The sequence below is a fragment of the Leuciscus leuciscus genome (genome assembly GCF_965113295.1).
Source record: "Leuciscus leuciscus genome assembly, chromosome: 3".
NCBI lineage: Eukaryota > Metazoa > Chordata > Actinopteri > Cypriniformes > Leuciscidae > Leuciscus > Leuciscus leuciscus.
In genome coordinates this window covers 35,484,833-35,508,670 of record NC_138727.1, presented here as the reverse complement: position 1 = coordinate 35,508,670, position 23,838 = coordinate 35,484,833, and the positions used below count along the sequence as shown (strand labels likewise).

At 37.3% G+C, this 23,838-nt stretch overlaps 1 protein-coding gene and 1 long non-coding RNA gene across 2 annotated transcripts in view; both read right to left on the bottom strand.

The window, feature by feature from the left end:
• gsk3bb (glycogen synthase kinase 3 beta-b) overlaps positions 1 to 23,838 on the bottom strand; it is a 226,999-nt gene that overhangs the window by 28,867 nt on the left and 174,294 nt on the right. The window lies entirely within an intron of this gene.
• Positions 5,371 to 5,980, bottom strand: LOC309494097. Its single transcript, XR_014204224.1, has 3 exons — positions 5,764 to 5,980; positions 5,509 to 5,573; positions 5,371 to 5,416 (listed from the first exon to the last, which is right to left on the bottom strand). It is a non-coding gene; the product is annotated as an uncharacterized lncRNA (long non-coding RNA).

Sequence of the window (23,838 nt, the reverse complement as noted above, 5' to 3'; positions counted from 1 at the left end):
CCGGGGACACATTGCCAAGTTGAGCCATTTAATAGTCTTGGGTCATAGAGCCTGTTTTATGATAAAGTTTGTTTTAGCTGCACTGCAGCTTGTTAAATTTGATGTTCAAAGTGTAACAAACGAGAGGCCGTGCCCCTGTCCAGATCTGAATTGTCAACACGCAGGCGCGCTACGATTTCTAACCGATAGTCAGATAAAAGGCCTCACAATAGTGAATAATTTATAGCTGTGTATTAATTTCATGGTCCAATAAGATGTTGGACTGTGGGTGAGTGAGTCTGTGGGAAAACGTCTCCTGCTCTCAGAGAGATGTGAAAACACTGGCACTGACTGCAAAAGGCTTGTAGCTCTCACCAGTGTAATAGCGCTGTTTGACGGCTTGTGCTGCAATTTCCCTCAGTGCTCTTTGGATGCCACCCGTATCTGTGCCATTTATAAACTATCTTGTTAATTCTAACACGGATAATTAAGCAACACTGTTGATTTGTTGATTTCCAGCTTAATTATCCTGAAATGAATGGAAATCAGGTTGATTACCTCTTAATGTGGCACACATGGTTTTAAACCACAGCGTGTATCTATCGAGGCATGCTATTAACATGTGATATGTAAGGGATATTGTACATCCAGATGTTTGTTATCGCAGAATAAACCCTGACGGTGATCAAGACCCTGAGATGAGGGGACTTGCATCAGCTTGAAGGTGTTTATTCTGCGATAACAACCGGCTGGATGTACATTATCCCGCTAATTACCAGTGATGGGAATAGCGGCGTTATAAATAAACAGCGTTACTAACGGCGTTATTTTTTTCAGCAACGAGTAATCAAACTAATTACTGTTTCCTCCATTACAACACCGTTACCGTTACTGTCAATAAAATGCGGCATTATAATTGAGCTCACTGAAGCGGTTTTCATCTGAGTAGGCTCTCTCTCAGCCATAAGAGCTGCAAAGTTTTTTCTCTGGTGTGTGTGTGTTTATGAGGCGCCGGACTGGACATAAGCGAGGCGAATGCTGCGAGCGTGCTCGACAGTGCGCGAGAGAGACCGAATGTGTCCGAGAACGCGCTCGACAGTGCGCGAGAGAGACCGAGTGTGTCCGAGAACGTGCTCGACAGTGCGTGAGAGAGACCGAGTGTGTCCGAGAACGCGCTCGACAGTGCGCGAGAGAGACCGAGTGTGTCCGAGAACGAGCTCGACAGTGCGCGAGAGAGACCGAGTGTGTCCGAGAACGCGCTCGACAGTGCGCGAGAGAGACCGAGTGTGTCCGAGAAATGAGAGAGACCGAGTGTGTCCGAAAACGTGCTCGACAGTGCGAATGTGTCCGAGCATAAATACTTTATTTATAAATAAATTACACATTTCAGCATTAGAATAATCTCTGTAGCATATTGGTATCATATGCAATGTTTTTATTAGTTTATATGGTTATAAAATAAAACTCCAAAAACTCCCTGCAGGGACCGTTCAAAGAAAACATCTTTGTTTGACCGGTTGTGAACGCAAACACAACTAGAATTTGGCTAGATATTTTTTATTTCTATTTTTTTATTTTTGGTACATTTCTTAAGAAGCATAATTCATTTTTAGACTTATTTGTTGAACAGTTGTGGTCTGTGCAATAAATATTAAAAGTTCTAAACCATCTGTTTTGTTGTTCCACTATAGTAATGATAATATTTTAATATTTAAGTTAACAGGTGTCTCTCACATTGTCCCACAGCAACATTAAACTAGTGTAGATTAGTGTACAATATTTTATAACAATAGGATGCTCTATTTAGTGTCCATTTCATTAATTTAACATTTCATATTGGGGGTATCCAAGAAATTTCTTATATTTAAACCTTTTTTTTTAAAGTAACGCAATAGTTACTTTCCCTGGTAATTAGTTACTTTTGTAATGATGTAATTCAGTTACTAACGCAGTTACTTTTTGTGAGAAGTAACTAGTAACTATAACTAATTACTTTTTTAAAGTAACTTACCCAACACTGCTTATTACACAGCTATTTGCCACATAAGGAAATAATTAGACACTATATATTGACTCGAGTGGGAATATTTTATTAGCTCTTTAAACAAAGCTTCAGCGGAGAAAGCCGTTGCTAGCAAGCGGCAAGTTCAGACTAGACGGACATTTAAGGGATAAGGTACAGTCATAACAATTATTAATCGTACCTGTTTGTCATCTTATAATCCATGACAGTGTACAAAACAATCGTCGCAAAATGGCAGCAGCTGCATTTGTGTGAAACGAGAGAGCGAGTCTGCCATACCCGGTGGACATCATTAAATAACTGTACAAAAAATATTCTTTTGAGTTGTATTATTTTATTAGCTCACCAAATGTGTTATCGGGGAATAACATACCGCTGGATGGCGCGCTTGACCAATCACAATAAAGTATAATTTAAAACCATAAAAATTGTTGCTTGAAATAAAATAAAATATAAAAAAATACATTTTATTTCAGCTAGTTGCCAAAGTAACATTTCTCATTTTAATTTTGTTTAACTTGATGTATTTGATGTAATTTAAATGAAAATGGAAAATACAAAAAAAAAAAATATATATTTAAGACTATAATAGCATTTTAATTAGACTAAAATAACAGATATACAAAGAATGTATTTATCTAGTTTTAACTGATACGGAAACGGATTTCTATTTGGCTCTCCTTTTCCACTATAACGAAAATAAAATAGTATTGTCTGATTTTGTGGTGAGCCAGGACCCCATGAAAGGACCTCCAGTTTCTCCTAATTGTGTTAAGTATTGTGGTCATGTTCCAGATGAGCTACTCTGTTAACATCAGAGAGATTTAACAATATTTGAGGTGGTGTGGTGTGGGTGCCCATAGTGAATTTGCATGATTAAATTAGGTTGTGCACGCACATATGCCAGCCCATATTTTTCCCATCACACGCATTTTAGTGCTGATTTCCAGCCTGCGGCCCAGCTTTAGTAAATTCAGTTCTCCTGCAGAGCAGTTCTCTCTGTCTCCTGTCGGAAATTCAAAGGTACCTGAGGATACAAAAACAACCGTTAGAATAAGTTAATAAATATTGAATAAGTACAATAACAGTATCTGACTTTGAGAAAAAGCAAAGAAAAAGACTTGAACAGAAGCATCACATTTTAAAGCTTACCGCAGTGCGTGAGACCTTAAGCGATGATCAACGCAAGTTAGTTGACAATTATACACGCTTCATATCTCAAATGTTGGTGAACCTTGAAGTACATCCTGCATCAAGTGTATCAATTATCCAAACAAAATTACAAAGTATCCTTTTCACAACACAAAATAAGTGTTTCGTCTACATAAATGTTTCATTCACAGTAACTGCCTTTCATAAAGCTCTTACTATCAAACTTTTGATTTGCATCTCTTCTTGTTCAGTTTTACTACATTTGTCAATGATTTAATCCAACTGATCTTAATGTTTAATCAATGAATCATTTGGTACACCTATAGATTTCTATAGATATTGATTCTATATACAGTTTCTATAGAACTTGTTTGCAATTTCTGATATGGATAACCAAATGTAATGAATTATTTTTACATAAGTGATTTATAGATAATAACCACCATGATGTTCAAAGTGTGTGTGTGTGTGTGTGTGTGTGTGTGTGTGTGTGTGTGTGTGTGTGTGTGTGTGTGTGTGTGTGTGTGTGTGTGTGTGTGTGTGTGTGTGTGTGTGTGTGTGTGTGTGTGTGTGTGTGTGTGTGTGTGTGTGTGTGTGTTTGTGTGTGTTTGTGTGTGTGTGTGTGTGCACTGTTAGACTTTTCAAGGGTTTTTTACAGTAACTTACTGGCAACACTGTTGCCAGTAAGTTACTGTAATTAAGAGTTACAGTACCAAACCGTATTTCAGTTTTGTGTAATACAGTGCATTACTGTAAAAACGAAGCTAATCAGTACAGTGCATTACTGTAAAAACTAAGCTAATCAGTACACTACTGTAATTATTTTTATTTGTACTAAATATAAATTAGATTTGATAATTTTGATATATGATTAATTTTATTTTTATCCTACATAAGTACTACTTTCATACAAACCAATTAGACAAAGTTATCACAAAATACCATTTTTTTATTTAAAACATTTCATATATATCACAAAATAAACATGCCAATGCTGGAAATGATGTGTGAAATTTTTACACATTAATGGGTAAGTTTAGAGACAACATTTTTTGTGTTAATTTTAACTCATTCATTGTGTTAATGATTTTAACAAAGTAAATATGTCAGAGAGGTTAGCACAAAGATGTGTAAACGTGTTAAATTAACACATTATGTGCTGTCCTTCACTGCAAACATTTTTGAAAACATACATAAAATCATAAACAAAACATTAGCATTTGACTAAATGAATGTAGAGTCATTGGTTGTTTAGCTTATACAAGTATTATAATGAAATATCAACCATTACATTCATAAAACTGCAGAATATAAATACATTAAGCTTTCAAAAAGGAAATGTCCAAAACAGGACAAAACACAGTTCTTTTCACAATACAAGATACATAACCCCACCTTAAAAATAATTTCACTTATTTCCAAAAATGTGTTGGATTCATGTACACTGGTGGCCAAAAGAAGTATTTAAGTGGCGTAATGTTTTTGAAAGAAGTCTCTTTGATGCTCAAGAAACATTTATTATTATTATCAATGTCTGACTGTCTACTCCATCTTTTCTACAGCATAGGAGTAAAAGTCATCAAAATAATCTTTAAAAAGCCAACACAATGTTTTTGTCCACCTTTGTGAATAAATGAACTTCTCCAAAGATTGGTTCCTGTTCAGAACTTGATTGACAACATCAGAATGTTCCCTGGTCTGTGTGCGTGTCCACAAACACTAATGTACTCAGTCCTTCAGAGGAGATCCCGGTTCCAACACTATATGAGAGAGAGAGAGAGAGAGAGAGAGAGAGAGAGAGAGAGAGAGAGAGAGAGAGAGAGAGAGAGAGAGAGAGAGAGAGAGAGAGAGAGAGAGAGAATATTAGTGTCACATTATTTTTAACCTCCTTTTTTGTTAATTTTTATTATTATTTTCACAAAAACTTAAGAATATATATTTGTAAACAGCTTTTGTCAATAAATAGCATACAAAAGAACTAAATTAAATTATGCCAGATTAAATTTTAATACTTACAAATCCTAAATTCTGTCCAAAAATGCTGAGATGCATAGAAAGAAGTTGAACGACTGAAATAGATGATTTTAGCCCATTTCAGCTTGTCTGCAGTGAAGGAGTTCCTGTTTGAGACAAATACACAGTAAGAAACATGCAAGAAATCACTGTGTGATGATCGTTCTCCTTCCTACAGTAGTTAACCCACCTGTGCGCTGATATTAGGACCTTCCTAGTCAGGTGGAACTGCAATGGTAGAGTCGCTGGCTAATAAAATATAAAAATAATGCAAAAATATAAACTTAAGTTGTTTAGAATGCTAGATTTGGTCTTAGTGAGAGTTTTACTGCAGTGCTTACCTGGATACATTTAATCTGGTGAGACTGAACAAAGACAATGGTCCATCTTCTGATTGGTTCATTTGCTGTGTAATAAAGTTAGACATAATGCAAAGGTCACTTATTTGATATAAAGTTAGCCAATTTTATAGAGATTTTATAAGATATTGTTAGCTACCTAGTCTGCACCAGTGGCTCAAAAGCAATTTTCACATAGTGTATGCTAATCATTTCAGCAAACTTATCTCAAAATATATCACAAATGGGCTGGCCTACCTCTGGAATCTTGCTAAGTCACTGGCGCGAATTGGCGCTTTGTTGCAGTTGCCTTTAAACACAAAAATGGAAGTAAATATTAAATTCCATAAAAAAAAAAAACTATAATATGGTATAGTTTGCAAACTAATGCTAAAACTATAAAGGTTCTCATCAGTAGGCCAACATTAAGATATAAACAGAATTTCACATTAGTTTATTCACATTTATTGTTAATGTAAACGCGTTGCTCGTTGGCATATTTTAACTCGACAATTCAATAATCGAACAAAGTGTGTAAAATGAAACGTTAGCTCAGTTTACCATGGTAAAGTTCGTTACCGCCATGTTGACGACGAGTAACGTTAGGCTAACGTTAACGTTATAACATACGTTAAACTGGGCACAATCCTGTCAACATACACAGAATGTTTTTTTTGTTTTTTTTTTTACCTTGCTTGCTGATCTCTCTCTCGGTGAAGTGAATTCCATCTCTTCCCCGGGCCAGACACGAACGTCGCGATCCAACAAAAGACAGACCCCATTACCTACACTGGATGTCTGTCTGACGCGACACGACAAATCCCAGACAGTGTAGTGATGCGCCGCGGCCGTTATATTTCAGACGTAGTCCGATACGAGTCCAAGCGCTCGCACTAGTTCTTACAAGGGATAAACAGGTTTGCATTTAAAGGTCCGGTCGCTTCAATGTGTCCAATATAGACAGCCTCTGGCTATTATAGCGTTGTAGACACGTGGTGTAAGGCAAAAATTAGGAAATAAAAAGCACGGTGGAATGGTGCCAGCCAGAGAGGCAGTTACGTCAAATACAGTAGTATACAGCAAATTTAAAAAATACAGTAAGTCTCTGTATGTGGTGTTAGACGTCACAGAAAATTCCCATGATGCAATTGGAATCACAGTTATTTACTGTAAAGAGAAATAGCAGTATAATACTGGGGGATTTAAAGTAAATAACTGTAGAAATTACAGAAAAGTCTAACAGTGTGTCTCTGTGTGTGTGTGTGTGTGTGTGTGTGTGTGTGTGTGTGTGTGTGTGTGTGTGTGTGTGTGTGTGTGTGTGTGTGTGTGTGTGTGTGTGTGTGTGTGTGTGTGTGTGTCTGTGTCTGTGTCTGTGTGTGTGTGTGTGTGTGTGTGTGTGTGTGTGTGTGTGTGTGTGTGTGTGTGTGTGTGTGTGTGTGTGTGTTGCTGTGTGTGTGTGTGTGAGAGAGAGAGAGAAAGACTGTAAAACATCAGATTGATCAGAGATGCATAAGTAGAAGGGAGACAGATGGCATCAAATACACCATTGTACATTACATTATGAATGCCATGTGATACTGTAAACATGGTAGAGACATGGTTGTTACATTACTGTAACTCAACCTTCATCTGTAAAGGTCCACTACAGTATATTCAGTCAAATAGTCAAAATCATTTACTGTATTCATTGCCAGCAAACTCTGTTAGCACAGAACCTCACGGCTGTGCTTCATCACAGCTTTTGATAAGGCACTGGATAGATACTATTACAAACATTATGGATTCAATTACATAAGTAAGGTTATGCACGTGTATTTTCTAATGTGGCAACTGTAGCCTGTATTACTGTAATTCAGCAACAACTGTGATTTGAAACATGTATCTTGCATTGTTTGCTGTTGAATGAACTGATTGTTAAAAGTACTAAATTGAAAGAAGATCATACTGTTGTGTTTCTGTGATTAAACCAAATGTTCTCGTTACATATTACAATAATCTTGTGTTTGAAACAATGATTATGTGGACTGAAATGTGTATAACTGTAATGAAAGCATGAGATCAGGTTTTGAAAGAATGACTAGCTGTGTTACAAGAGTGATCAGTTTGGATTTTTGTACTAAGAGTTTTGAAAATGTACACCTTACTTGTGAAAATAGTACCAAAGCGAATTAAAAAAAAACTGTAACAGTTGTTTTCTCTAGCAATTCTTTAGAACGTTGGTCGAATTAAGTGATAATTATTTATTTCAATTGTATTGATACAAAGCAAGGGTCCAACTAAAGTAATGTTATACTTAGTTTGTGCAATTTGTTGTTATGATAGTAGCTAGTTTATTATTTGCATTTACTGCTGTAGTAATAGCCTATTTCCCTTTTCTGACCTCAGTAGTAACAGCCAAGTTTGGTGACAAAATTACTACAGCAGGACTAATAAAATATTTACTATATTATTCAAATATGTGTCTATAAATATATATTTCCTTAATTTTTTTTGGTATACCCATGCCTTCTACTCCAGTGTGTTTTTGTGTTCACTTGTTTACAAAAAGATTACATAAGAATGATAACATTACTAAACTGATAAGATGTAGGCCTAATTTTTATGATGAATTATTATCATTATTCATTATTATCAATTAATTTGACCAACGTTCTAAAGCATTGCTAGAGAAAACAAGTGTTAATTAATCTGAAGCTTATCATTTATGATAACCTTTGATTAAGTAAAGTTTGTTTATCAAAAAGATTTTCAGTTGAGTCAGGCTATAAAGCAACATTCAAAGCATGCAACATGCAACTCCAAGTTCTTATGTTGTCTTGAGCTATCAGCCTATAATTTAATGGCTATTTTAATAATATGCAGACAACTTTGGGAGACAGACTAAAAACACAAGAATAGATTTGTAAATATTTATTTAAACAGCATACACATTTAAAAAGCTTAATCTCAGTCATTCATGAGAAACGAACAGTTCTTTATCATAGCAACAACTAATCTGGGAGAAATTTGGAGAAATATGCCTTTATTGTCTGCCAACCCTTCCTACAGGATCAGGTTTGTAATAGTTCAGGTAAACTCAGAGAAGTTTACTGAGAAACACATGCTACAAAACGATGAATTATTTATAAAATATATATGAGTAGTTTAAGCTTAACTTCGTTCAACTTTATTACCTGTTTGAAATAAATAATCCATAAAACAAAACGCGATCTGAGGCGCTCACGCTAATCATTTCTGTTCCACTTGCTTGTATTGGTCACCCCGCCCATGCAATGGTCCCGTGAATATTCATGGTAGCTCCACCCATTGGAACCAAATATTTCAGGAACCGAATATATTGGAACAGCGGACTGTTACTTCTCACTCAGGGTGGGATCTATGCTAATAGGACAGATCATCACCAGATGTGGGTGGGGTTTCCCTACTCTTATGTAGGAATAGGGTGAAATCTGAAACAGCTGATTCTGAGAGATTGATAATGATTATGGGGATTATAAAAAAAAGTATTGGGAGGATTTTTATCATTATAGGCTGGTTGTATACACACACTGTGGACACTCATCTGTGTTCAAAGACCTTATAAAAGTGAATTTTGCATAAGAGGTCCCCTGTTATGCGACTAAAACGTACGTTTTTCCTCTCGCGATAAGTCATTCCAAAAGTCATGGCAACGGATGTTGGTAGGTTTACTTATATCTCAGCCATTGCACTAGCAATTATTTTTAATCGAAGGAGACGTAGGTGTATTATCCAAGCATTAATGGCAAGGAAAGCTCCTTATACTTGGGAGCAGCACATATGAGGTGTTTCTCCCTCTTACCTGCTTCAAGGTCTTGATAAATTCTGTAAAGAACTCAATTCTGAAAAGTCTCGTCTTCTGTCCAAACATAACGCGCCATCTTTAAAGAATGATTTTTACGTACTGCAGGTGACCTAAATGCTTTCCATTGCAGTTTTGCTAAATATTCCTTTTTCGAATTGCCTGAAAAACGACCTCATGCAAGCGTAAAACCTTTTTAGCGATATACAGTATGCGAAATTGACGTGTTTCCATTGGGCGTATTTTCAATTTCAATTTGCACAATTTAAAGAACGCGACACACACGTCTCTCTGAATTCCTGGATAATTAAACCAATCAGATGACGACTTGGAAATTCCCAAAGTTTTTCCCATTTTGTGTGCCATATGCATCAGACGTTCAGCCAACGGTCCGTGGCCTGAGAGTACTAAGATCCTTCTTGATCTGATTTAGCCTAACATTTACAAAGACATTTGTCAGTAACCCCACAAAATGTATATAAATGACTCCCATGGTTTGTTTAGCTCTTTATGATTCATTAAGCTTTAACCTCTTTGAATATGTTTTAACTTAGATTTTTTTTTTTTTTGACTTTAATATTTTAGCAAAACTTGGAAATGGTAACACTTTAACACAATAAGATTTAATTTGTTAGCATTTGTTAACTCATTAGTTAAGTTATCTGTTGATGCACTGTGAACTAACATGATGAACAACTGTATTTTTATTAACTAACATTAACAAAGTTTAATAGATGCTTTGAAACATATTGTTCATAGTTAGTTCATGTTAACTAATGCATTAACTAACAGTGTAAAATGTTACCAAATAAACTTTCTTGGCTTTAGACAGTGTTGGAATTTTTTGCCAATCACTTACTGAGGCTTGATCTGATTTCTCATGATTTTAACTATATATTTAAATTTATTTTTGTCCAACTGCTGAGAAATGAGTGGCTTTGGTCATAAACTGGCTCTAAAACGCAGCTGAGACTGATTTAATTCTGCAGTGTTGAAAGAGCATAAAACTTTTGGCATTAGTACATAATCCATGTCTCCCGGCTTAGCTTTGTGACACAATGTTGCATTGTTTTATCTTTATCAATAACATGACAGGACAGATTCCCAATGTTGTGCTGTGCAAATGCTCTCTAGTCAGCAGGTTTTAAGCTAAAATAATCCTTTTATTTATTATATTTTTCTGTTTATTTAGAAAGGTTAAAGGCTTACATAAATTGTTTAATATATAAAAAAGCACATGATTAACGTAAAGAAATAAAACCATAGACAATACCAAATTTAGGTGGTTGGAGGTGGACACTATGTTCAACTGAACGTGTTACAACCAAAATACTTTGTAACTTATTTTTTTACTTAAACAGTATCTCTATTTTATCATTTTTTTAGGGATGCACAATACAGTACTGATTATTTAATGCATGCAATTGAATTGCATTAAGTGTGACTTTATTGTCTTTTTGGGCCACTATATGTGCATGACACTTTTATTTTTCAACTGACAGCAATGCTTTCATGAATCACACTGCTGGACTGCTACTCTTTATGTGTTATAGTGGTTATGTACGGTCATATGTCATCAGAAAGATTAACAAAATTATGTAAATCTTCTGCACCTGTCAGGCAAAATAATGATCCTTGACGTGGTATGTAGGGAAGTATCCTTTTGTTCTGAGGCGTCTCACACAATTGAAAGTCTGTGGGCGGATTTGAGATCTCGCTCTCCAGACCTGTAAGCAGTTTATGGGCAATCGACATTCTAGTCTGGGTGACCTTTCGGCAGATTCAGACATACTTGTGAATGACAAGCACATTGATCCTGTAGCAAAGCACTTTGTCTCCCATTAGGAGAAAACAAGAACCTGTGCAGGTGATTATGAAAGAATACATTCCCATTACAACAGAGATGGATCAAACTACTGCAACAGGAACTCTGTTTCCGACTCACTCGGGTGGATATACAGTACACACATGTATAATTATTTTAATACATTTAATACATCATATCACTGTCATTAAATGGGTTAGCTCACCCAAAAATTCTGTCATTAATTACACACCCTCATGTCGTTCCAAACCCGTAAGATTTTCGTTCATATTCAGAACACAAATGAAGATCGTTTAATCAAATCTGAAGAACACGATCGCTTTATACGCTGAACAGATTTAATTTAGGCTTTTATACACATAAACATTTATCAACTCACACACATCAGTTGTGGTAAACAGAAGCCCAAGCATGATTTCTTGATGTGCGAGAACCAGTGAGATTCATTCTCGTGTTACGCAGCACGTTTGAGCTTCAGCAGGAACCAATGAGATTCATTCTCGTGTTACGCAACACGTTTGAGCTTCCACAAGAACCAATGAGGTTCATTCTCGTGTTACGCAGCAGCAACCAATGAGATTCATTATTGTGTTACGCAACACGTTTGAGCTTGCGCAAGAACCAGTGAGATTCATTCTCGTGTTATGCAGCACGTTTGAGCTTCAGCAGGAACCAATGAGGTTTATTCTCGTGTTACGCAGCACGTTTGAGCTTCAGCAGGAACCAATGAGGTTCATTCTCGTGTTACGCAGCACGTTTGAGCTTCAGCAGGAACCAATGAGATTCATTCTCGTGTTACGCAACACGTTTGAGCTTCCACAAGAACCAATGAGGTTCATTCTCGTGTTACGCAGCAGCAACCAATGAGATTCATTATTGTGTTACGCAACACGTTTGAGCTTGTGCAAGAACCAGTGAGATTCATTCTCGTGTTATGCAGCACGTTTGAGCTTCAGCAGGAACCAATGAGGTTTATTCTCGTGTTACGCAGCACGTTTGAGCTTCAGCAGGAACCAATGAGATTCATTCTTGTGTTACGCAACACGTTTGAGCTTCAGCAGGAACCAATGAGATTCATTCTTGTGTTACGCAACACGTTTGAGCTTCCACAAGAACCAATGAGGTTCATTCTCGTGTTACGCAGCACGTTTGAGCTTCCACAAGAACCAGTGAGGTTCATTCTCGTGTTACGCAGCACGTTTGAGCTTCAGCAGGAACCAATGAGGTTCATTCTCGTGTTACGCAGCACGTTTGAGCTTCAGCAGGAACCAATGAGATTCATTCTCGTGTTACGCAACACGTTTGAGCTTCCACAAGAACCAATGAGGTTCATTCTCGTGTTACGCAGCAGCAACCAATGAGATTCATTATTGTGTTACGCAACACGTTTGAGCTTGCGCAAGAACCAGTGAGATTCATTCTCGTGTTATGCAGCACGTTTGAGCTTCAGCAGGAACCAATGAGATTCATTCTTGTGTTACGCAACACGTTTGAGCTTCCACAAGAACCAATGAGGTTCATTCTCGTGTTACGCAGCACGTTTGAGCTTCAGCAGGAACCAGTGAGATTCATTCTTGTGTTACGCAACACGTTTGAGCTTCTGCAACAACCAATGAGGTTCATTCTCATGTTACTCAGCACGTTTGAGCTTCCGCAAGAACCAATGAGATACATTCTCGTGTTACGCAAAACACGTTTGAGCTTCTGCAACAACCAATGAGGTTCGTTCTCATGTTACTCAGCACGTTTGAGCTTCAGCAAGAACCAATGTTCTGCAGGGTGAGTAATTAATGACAGAATTTTAATTTTGGGGTAAACTTAATTTTATTGGTTACCACAACACACTGTATTAATGTCTAAGGCTCTTTCCCTGTAATGACATTTATGGCACAAAGTTTGGTCAGAGGAAATAAATGCCCTCTTGGTAGCAAAAGCAAATAATCACATTAGGCCTTTCTCTTCCTCTCGCTCTGCCTTTCTCTGTCTGTCTACTTGTCTCTTGCTGTATCTCTCTCCCTCTCTCTCTCTCTCTCTCTCTCTGTCTCTGCTAGACAGTGCTACTTGTATTTATGAGTAGAATGGTTTCACAAATCAAACTAGTGAGAAATGATTAGCTTTGCATATTCGGTGCCAGTCAGCACTGTGCTGTCTGCTAATAATGTTTAAGCCACCCGTAAATTCAATATTACCCCTTCTGCTTTCAACAGAACCATGTCTTCAATTTGCTGAATGTGTGTGATCACCAAATTCAAAGAGTCCACAAAAAAAAAAATCAAACATTCACTGTGAGTGCATTTGATTTAGGACGGTACATTCCAACATTCTTACATCACAGTCAAAATCTGGGATTCAAAATCTAATTTAAACATGGAGATAAGTTCATTTATATTTATTAAGATTTTGAACATTTTATAATTTAATAGCAATTGTTGTTATTTTAGTTTATTTTAATTTTATTTTTTTATTTTTTTATTTTTATGATGAACCTTTAATAATGATAAAAATATGTTCTGGTCCCCATTGACTTCCAGTATGAAAAACAAAAACACTATGGAAGTCAGTGGAGACCAGAAACTATTTGGTTACCACATTCTTTAAAATATCTTCTTCTGTGTTCAACAGAGGACAGAAACTCATACAGGTTTGGAACAACTTGAGGGTGAGTAAATTATGACAGAGTTCTAATTTTTGGGTGAACAACATTTTTTACACGCCTGCTATCCCAGATATTTCCTAAACCACTGCAAAGAGCTGAAAGCTAGTAGTTTCTCCATCCTTTAGCCTTCTCATAGAGCAGAGCCTCCATTAGTGTAAAGCGGGGGTCCTCTTTATGGTACTCTGCAATCATTTTTTCACTTTTTTACTGGCCTATGTCTATTTAGGCAGCCAGGGACTATTCCTACACGAGCCTTAAAAAGAAACTTCTACTCTGATTCTTGAGAGCCACTCTCCGGGAAATCTAGTGAGCTCTGATGATTGTAAAAATGTCTACTTTTCTGGAAACTACAGGTAGTAATTGAATTCATTCTCTGGTGTGACCAATGGCTTATAAGTGCTTCCCAGTTACTAGTCCCTCCTTTACTGACTCGCTGAAATAAATGAACCTCAAGGTCTGACAAACATGCAGAAAGTATTGAGGAATTACAATGTCTGTGTCACAGCAACACAGAAGTGGTTTTCTAATAGACTCTTTTAATAGACAACTAACAAACATGATGGATAACTGTCAGGATGGGTCTGCTAATTGATGTACTGTTGTTGTTGTTGCTTTGGGGGGGGTTCTTATATTGGTTCTTATCCATTCTTGCGTATTCATTGAGTGTTAAGTATGCAGGTTGAGTCCATATGCTTGTGCTAATGAGGTCAGAAAAGTCTTTAGAGTAGCACAGCTGCCACTTAATTAGTCTTTGTGTTTGTGTGTGAAAATGACCCAGTGTTAATAAGCCCATTTGCACTCTTTGCCTCTGATTCTTCATTTTCTTTCTCTTTCAGTTGTTCTTCATGTCCAGTTGACTTGTTGATATCAAATCAGGTTTTGTAGATCTTAAAACTGCCGATTTAAAATTGAAATTGACCCTATTTGCTTTCTTAATGCACGTTGCTGAATTTGCGTTTCACTTAGAAATCAGTCGCATACTAAAGTAAAATGGCTTCGAAAGGTTTTGTCTCAGGATATCAGACCACTAACGCCTCGTCTTATTCTTTTGCTCCTCTGTATGTTGATAGTTATTGCTTTCTTAAGCTAGTTGATACTGGCTTTTGAGGTCTTAAATTACAAGCTTGGTCTTAGAGTGTTATGACTTCCACGACTCTATTCTCCCTTAAGTCTGCCTCTAGTTTTTTTTTTTTATGTAATATTGATAAAATAGAAATATGAAAAACCAACTGGGCTGAGCATATGTTGCGTAAATGCTGAGCGTATGTCGCATTCATTTTGAGATCCCACTTCACCTTGAGGTAAGGTTGTTCACTCAAACTTGTAGCCTTGGGCAAAAACAAAATGCTTTAAATCCAGATTATGTGTTGTTGTTGTTGTTGTTTTTCTTACAGTGTTTTTCTAAAGGACAGCAGAGAACAGGTTCTGATACATGATGTAATTATACCTAAATGCATACCTGATGGTCTAAATTAATTTGTGATTGTAGTCCTTTGGTTCAACATATACAGAGACTTTTTCTGGGATAAAATTGAATATTATTTAATACAGCATGATATTGTTTTGGTTAACAATTAAGCTTATACAGCATTATCGGGCATGTGAGACCTTGCTTATTATTATAATTTTTTGACTTACTATAAAGTTTTCTGAACTTTTGCTTAGTTGACTGAGCTGACTAAATTTGTCAAACTTCCTGTGGGGTCTGTTTGACTATAGAACTATATAGTAAACTGTATGAGTAACATGCACAAAAAAAAGTTCTATATAGAACATAAGCACCTGGTTTCACGGACAAGGCTGAAGTCTAGTCCCAGACTAAAATGCATGTTTGAGCTGTCTTAACTGAAGTTATCTTAAAATATGTCAGTGCCATTGTTTTGTCTCAAGATGCACACCAGTGATGTTTTTTTTTTTTTCTAAGACACGATTATAAAAGCTACTTAAATGTCCTAATTGAAGTGAACATTTAAAAGCCGAATCCCAGCTTATTCTAAGCCCTTTCTGTGAAACCAGGACAAGGTGATTTCTGGATTACTATGAATATTATTTGAATAACTGCATTTAATTAAATGTATATATATATCGGCTGGGCTAACTTACTTTATTTACTTACATAAATGTGTAAATACACTATATATATTTTAATAAGTTATAAAATGGCTTGATTATCTTGATATGTAATTAACATGAAGACCACAAACCACAAAGTACAATCTTTAAATGCTTAATTTTTCTTTATTTGGTACGATTTACTGAATAGAAAGTTTTTTTGCATGTTAATCATGCAATGGGGGATTAGTTTGCACCAGTATTTTGTGTTATAGTGTGTTTTCACCATATTTCACACCTACTGCGCTGCTTAACTTACGTGGGCAGTGTGAAACCTTTACCTGCTACATAGTTATTGTGATATATAGTCACCAAAATAATTAGGCTGTGAAACAGGTTTTATTATTATCATTATTATTATTTTATGAGGTTGGGTGCAGATGGCCTGGGCTATGTCACAATTTTTTTATTTAATAAAAAAAAAATACTTTTTGGGCTGATTTGATTTTTCAGCAGGACTTCTAAACTGAATGTATAGCATTTTTTTCACCTATATATGTTAGTGCTCTTGTTTCCATGGCATTGCAGGATATAGATTGACATTTGTCCTCTGTAATGATTGTTTAATTTTCTGTTCTTATTAAAGTTTAAGCTTAAACACTGGAATGTAAAGTATATTTTGCATATAGGCTAGTTTTTCTCAGACTTTCATTAGTGACATATGACTATATGTGATCAGGGCAGCAGGGTTTTTAGCTGACATAAGGCTTTTTGGTCAGTTGAGACTGAGTCTGTACATTGACCGAGTCCAGTGATCTACACAGTTTCATTTAAAAAAAAATCTTTATTTTATCATTAAACCAGTGGGCTTCTAACCATTTGTCAATACCCATCAGCATGCCATTCTTCCATCCAAATAACAGAAAGCAAACATGTCATAAATCCACTATCAAGTCCACTTAACTTAACACATCCTGGCTCTCTGGAGAACCTTATGTGCAGGTATGAGCTTCATATTGCATTTCTGTTTGGTCTGAGAGCGGTTTTAGCCATATAAGGATTAAAACTTGATTACACAAACAGCTGACAATGCAGTTTGAGGATTAAAGTAAATAACAGTCAACCCTTAAACAGCTCAATATGAGAAGAAAAAGAGCATTTTTATGTTTATTGATTTAGTATTTTAAATGTACTTGCTGAATATGGAATCCAAAGTCATTTTAATGTGGAGAGCTGTAATAAATTGTAGACATTAGACCATTAGAGTAAGGAGACTGATGCGTGATGTAACACTGGGTAATTTCAGCAGTTTAACCAATTAGAAATGAGCAAAAGGGGTCAAATCACCATCAAACATGACCACACGCTCCTGAAATGAAAGTTAGTTTACATCATATATGTTCTAAAAAATTATTAGATATCATGGACACATAATCTGTTATGTTTTTATTTTGTTTAGCCTATGTTTTCAGTATTAGTAACAAGTAGGCCTACATTTGGTAACCACAGTAAAGACAAAATGTAACCTGATGTTTTCCATTAGTGTTTCAACCCAGCCAGTTAAAGGAGATGGTTACAGCAACAGCATTCTCTGTACTTAAGATTAATTTAGACATTTTATGGAAAAGTTGTAGATTTCTGAAATACTTTAATTTGTAGTAGATAAAAATGAAAAGTGTGCGGTTTTTTTTTTTTTGACACAAAAAACACACAGACAGGGTTAAAATAATTGAAACAATGTGTAAAATTGATAGTCAAATTGAACAATAGTTGTAATAAATCTTTAAACCATATTATTGATGTTAAACTTTCAGAACAAGTATGGATTGAGCTATTCTTTCATATAGGTGTTTGCTTCTTCCCCTTCTGTTGTATTTTCTAGATTTTTATATATTTCCCCCCCTTATAGTTCAAGTCATGTAACCACATTACTTTGACAACAATTGTATTGACGTTTCTCAGTGTAGCGCACAATAAAGTGATTTAAAAAGTAGTCTTGTAAGCAAGTTTTATCCCTTGTCCTCACAGGCTGGAAAAGTCACAAAGCGTGCTGGAAAAGATGCAGGGAAAAAAGTTAGCAAAATGGCTGAATCAGGGGAAATCGTAGAACATTGGACCAAACCAATAACCGTGCTTTACGAGAGAAAATAAATAAATAAGGCAGGGAGACATATTACCTTGCATGTCATAATGGCGTGCCACAAGGATTCGTGCATGGTCCTCTAAAAATGCCATGCACAAATGGGTAACTTCTTTTGACTAATACTATGAAGGAAGGCTATTTAGAAGAATCATGAAGAGATGAGAATGCGATTCGACCATAGCCAATTTGTTTTTCCAATTTCACATTATAACCCACACTGCATTGTTTCCAATGGTACATTGCTACATACATCGCATGAAATTCTCGCCTTTCTCATTATGCTAAATACCAAACAAAGAGAGAAACAGCCTCTTTGGAGCCATTAGGTCGAGCATGATTGGTGGCTTTCCATTTCCTGTGCCCTCAACCAGAGATAGCAAGTATTCCATAATTCAGCTCCATCCTGCACACTTCCTTGTGCTTTATTGCATCTCATGAGTGACACACAGCGGGTTATTATTCACTGTGTCTTCTCCCGAGCGTACTACACCTCTGCAATGTCACTTGAAGCCTTGGAAGTGTATATGGCCATAGGCCAGGTAATACTCCATGGTTTCCTGAAAAGTAATCACTGGTGGCCCTGTGGGCATTTTAGTGTGAGGGCACTGTATCGACACCAGATGTGCTCTGGGAACTGCTGTCCACCTTCTTTACATCTGGGACTAGTCTAAACGCGTGGTGTCTACCAATTAGTGCAAATAAATGTCACACTGTAATGTCTCACTGTTAACTAATTATTGCTCAACTGACATGTAATAATATCACAGGGTGTTAATGGTTTTACAGAATGTCTTAAAGGGACAGGACTTGGTTTTAGTGCTAAAAGGTTAATCCCGGTTGAAAATAATATACCATCTACATTGGACCATATCAATAACCGTGCTTTACGAGAGAGAAAAAAATAACGTGAGATAAAACGCATCTGCTGAAGCAACAATGCCATTGTATATTGCTTCTACAAGTCTTAACTGTTTTAATGTGACTTTTTTTATTGTGACTTTATTGTTTCACAGGACTCGTACCCGAGTGCTTTGAATCAAAGTCCATTTCAAGGAAAGTCTGTTCACTCGGCGGCCATATTTGCAGCTATTTCGGACATCTAGGACCAAGACCAATCTATTTGAATGGAGGAATCCTGAAATTGTCCCATAAATGTAGCTTCTTATGCTCAAATAGCATTAAAAAAAGCTTTCTTTCTTTTTTTGGCTAGACCAGCCAATGTGCATGTGCAGCCCTAAGCGCGAGTCTCAAGGCCCGGGTATACTTAATTTTCTGCGTTCTGCTCCGTCTCATGCACAGTTGCACGAGCCTATCAAAATATACTTCTTTGGCCATGAGCGCAGAAAGATGCGTGCTCTAGTGGATTTTGTTTTCGAGTGCTCAAGTCACTCACACATGCGCTGTTGTACGCGCACCCTCCGCGCGGTCACAAAAATTGGGCTGCACGCGGACGGGGTGTGCGGATATCCGCGGACCCTCCTGATGACGAAAATAGCCCTGCCCCAAATTGCACACTCCATATGCATTTTTGATCTTGTAGACTTACAATGGCTGCCACGTGCCCGTTTCCGTTAAGTCCATGAAGACCAGGGTGTCCCATTTGTCATTTTAGGTTTCAGAAGGGGTGTCGTGGGTGCCCCGTTTGCGGTCGATATGCGCCCTCGATGCGCACTTTTGCCGAGCCCAAACTGATGCGAGCCCCGCAGCAGACTTCTTCTCAACAGTCAAAGCGGCGTTGCGTCACGAAAGTGCGGACTCGTAGGAGTGCTTAGGGTGCCGTTTGGGACAGGGCCAATTACGGACCCAGATGGCCGAAGTATACTTTGGACTTCAGGTTTTAATGGGAACTGGAGATTCTAACGGCAATGCCTCTTGACCAGTCAGCTATTGATCTCTCTTTTATTTAGAAGGCGGGACATATTCCGCCATATTGCACGTTACAGTTTCTCTCATTCATAAATAATAGCAGTGCAGTCTTTGTATATCTAGTCTGTGGGCCCTATCTTGCACCCAGCGCAATTGACTTTGTACACCGACGTATGTATCATTCCTATTTTGCACAAGCGCAAAGAGGACTTTTCCCTCCTCAGACGCACGTCGGTAAGTTAGGAAATACACTTGCGCTCCCAGGGCAGTTCCCCAATGTCCCTGACGAGAACGTCGGTCTCCTCGGCTGTGAACTGCTCCTGGCGCGCGCCTGGCAAATCCGCCGTTATAATAGGAATCCGCTTTAGAACAAGCGCGCCTGCTCTTAAAGGGAATGTGAGATGTCGCTCCGATTAGTTTATTTCACGTTACGCCCAAACCACACCTATGAATAATGAAGCTACTTCAGACCAACCCCTTTTAGATTTGCGCCAGGCGCAAGAGGCATTTATCCCACCGGGAAAATAGCAACAGCGCCGAGACCCGCCCACAAAGTTACTTGCGCTTTGCGCTTGACACTTGCGTTTCAGATCGTTAAAATAGGGCCCTTTGTTTGAAATGCTAGTGCATTTCCGGATGAGCTACCAAGCAAGTTTACTACATCAGCAAAGCTATACATACACATGAAACTTGTTATGTGATGCAAACGTCAAAATGTATTAGTTTACAAATCATGCACTACAGTAAAAATGTTTTGAGGTCCCAGCATTGTATTGTGCAAGTTGATACATGAGAACCAACCAGGTGACTACAATTTATTTCTATTGAGTCAGCAGAAAACTATGGGATATAGGGAGAAAATAATTGCTTAAACAGAGGATTTGTAGACTGTAATTACTCAGTCAGCACTATAATGAATATGTCATTTAATGATCTGCTGCTGTGTAGACTACTGTCAGAATGCAAGATGAGCCAGATCTTTTGAAGGACTTTGGGTCAGATTCAAAGCTGGTGCTCGCTAAATGAAAAGTTCCATAAATCTAAATGATGAACAGATACAAGACCTCTGAGAGAGACATTATATTAGCCTCAGGAGATTAATAGCATTGTGGTGGTGTTGTTTTTTTTCTTTATTGTAGTTGGTTAAAAGAGTATTAATCATGTCACATTGTTGTGATTTCCATCAGTTTTACCAGACATCTACTGTGAAGACTCCCTTGACCCGCATCAAATGTGAGAGAAGACCAATCAAACAGCAGTAGAATTCAGTGTCAGTCACTTGGCGACAATAGCACAGCTGTGGCCTGTGACTCCAAAGATTTCCTCTCCAAAAAGATGATATTGCCACATGTACGACGGGGCCATAATGAGGGCGTTCTCATATTGCTCTGTCAAAAGCAGACCAGCACACTTGTAAAAATTTGTCATGACACCTCTGGTGGCTGGAGATTCAACAATACAAAGTTACCAGACTGGAAGGTGCAAGAATGTAATTCTCAGTTTCTTGGAGGAATAACCTTGAATCTTTTTTCTGAATCTATATCTTTAGTTTAAAAGAATAGTTTGTTTATTTATTTATTATACTTAATGCATCCATAATTTTTTTTTATAGTTAAACTGTAAAGTGCCCAGTTTATTATTTTAACTATTATTTTATTATTCTTTTTAAAGCTACGGGACAAACCTAAATTATTTCCCTAGAAATCAACAATTGACGCATATCTTTGAACGTTACCCCCCAAAAAAAGATTTATGTAACTTTGTTTGTACACTCAACTTGTGCAACTTTTGCTTTTGTTTGGTTTCTAAACCCGTAAGGGTAACATTCAAACTTTTATACAGATTTATAACTAGAAGTGCATGTTTATTTTGTCCTGTATATTCTGGGCCTGACGTAAAGAAAAAAAAAATTGTAGTTATGGCTTATATAGCATTTTGTCAGGTTTTGACAACCTCTATTTTCTGAATCATTTGGCCGTCAAACCTGAGCGACTCCTTTACACAAGACACAATTAAAGTTCAAAATTACTTTGGCAAAATGTTGAAACCACACTCGGAGAAGAAAAAAACGGTTATTTTCCCATTATGCTTGCTGTGGCGTTCCATCAACTGGGTTTGGATTGCATCCTAAACTGCCCATAAAACAGCTGCATAAGAAACTGCACAATTATGGAAGCCATCTGGAATAATAACGCTGGAGAATGAATATGATTAACGCTAAAATAAACAGATGGCAAAGTGTTAGATTGCTGTTCGACAAGCACATAATGAGAGGCAACCTTAAGCCCAATTATACAAGCAGAACTCGGCTAGAGAAGACGGGCTGGGGAATGGATGGCTGCTAATTGAAGCCATCACTGCAGGGCGAGTGTAAGACTAGATTCACTAAACAACAACGATCATGCGTCTGGTAATCTGTCGGCCCCTTGAGAGGGAAAAAAAAGAACTGTATGCTTAGCGATATTGCTGTTGATCTAATGTTTAAAGGTTTCTTGACAAGACGTCAAAGTGTACAACGGCTTATGAGTATCATATAGTAATGAGCTGTCAGGATCGCGAGCCGTCATGGGATAAGATTAAAAACAATTGTCCTTCAAGAGAAATGGACAATTGATCTCAACAATAGCGGACCGTGTTGACGATTCCTTTGCCATGAGACTTTGCACACTATCTATCATGAGATCAATGTGCGATCACACCTTTGTGGTTTTATCCCTTTTTTGACATGTTCAGATTAATGCAAGACATTCTAAAATCCTTAGAGAAAGATGCACACAAAGACGATCTGTAAGGTATTGGATCAGTTAGTAATTGACTTGTGGGGGATGGCAGTGGTGGGCGGTGGATGAATGAATTTTGTCTCTGTTCTGAGACCAAAGTGTATGTAGCCTTTTCTTCCTGAGAATGTAAACAACAACTGTAATTGTATCCTAGCCTTTCCATAAAAGCCCAGACCTCTTGTTCATCTCGCATCTGAGCAAACTTCTTTTTTTTTTTACCTTGTTTGAGGCACAAACTTGAGTCAGCCTGCCCTTACAAACACATGAAGCTGGTGAACAAAGTATGAGACTTTAATCTGGTGGGGGGTTTTTTCTCAATATTGAAAGCTGTAAAGACTGGGACTGGTGTACTCAGTGGACCAGCAAGACTTGACTGGTAAAGTTCATCAAAGAAGATAGTCTTGCTAGTTAAAAGGATCATTCAAAATCATGTTGTTCCAAACTTCATGACTGAAGTCTTTTTTTTTTTCTTTTTTTTTGCCATACATTGAAGGTCAGTGGGATCCAGTGTTTTTGTTGTTGGACCCCATTGACTTTAATTGTAAAGACAAAAACAGTCTTCAAAATGTCATCTTTTTGTTTTCATGAGAATAGTCAATCATACAGGTTTGGAACAACATGAACCGAAATTTCATTTTTAGATCAACTATACGTCTAAGCTTGAGAAGATGGGTGGTGGTGACACCAGCATCTGAAACACAACAAAAATGCTGGTGTTTGCAGCAGGAGTGGCAAATGAATATTTATGGGAAAAAGAATTTGTAATACTTTAGAAAGTGTGAAATCAGTGGGCAGATGGGTAAGACAACAAGAAACCATCTTTTTATAGTGCCTGTTTCTCTCTTTTTCTCTCTGCATGCAATTTATTATTTTGACTCCTACACTATTGCCACAAGCTGTCATTAACTGATGCATGGCTAATACGTTGTTCCTAGTAATTCATCAAAGTGCTTAAGTATCCACGATAGCAATGTAGGAAAGTGTTCTTGCATACCTCTTCTCATTCGCAAATCCAGCGACATGCTTGCATAAATCTTCCTGAGTGAACGCTGGTGATAGCCAGATAGGCACAGGCTTTAAAGGCTCAGATCCAGGTATTGTTTATGAAAATGTAGAAGTGCACTAGAGAGCCGATACCCACCTTAATGTCGTCATTTAGATGCCATAATAGACATGGTAGAAGCAGAGATG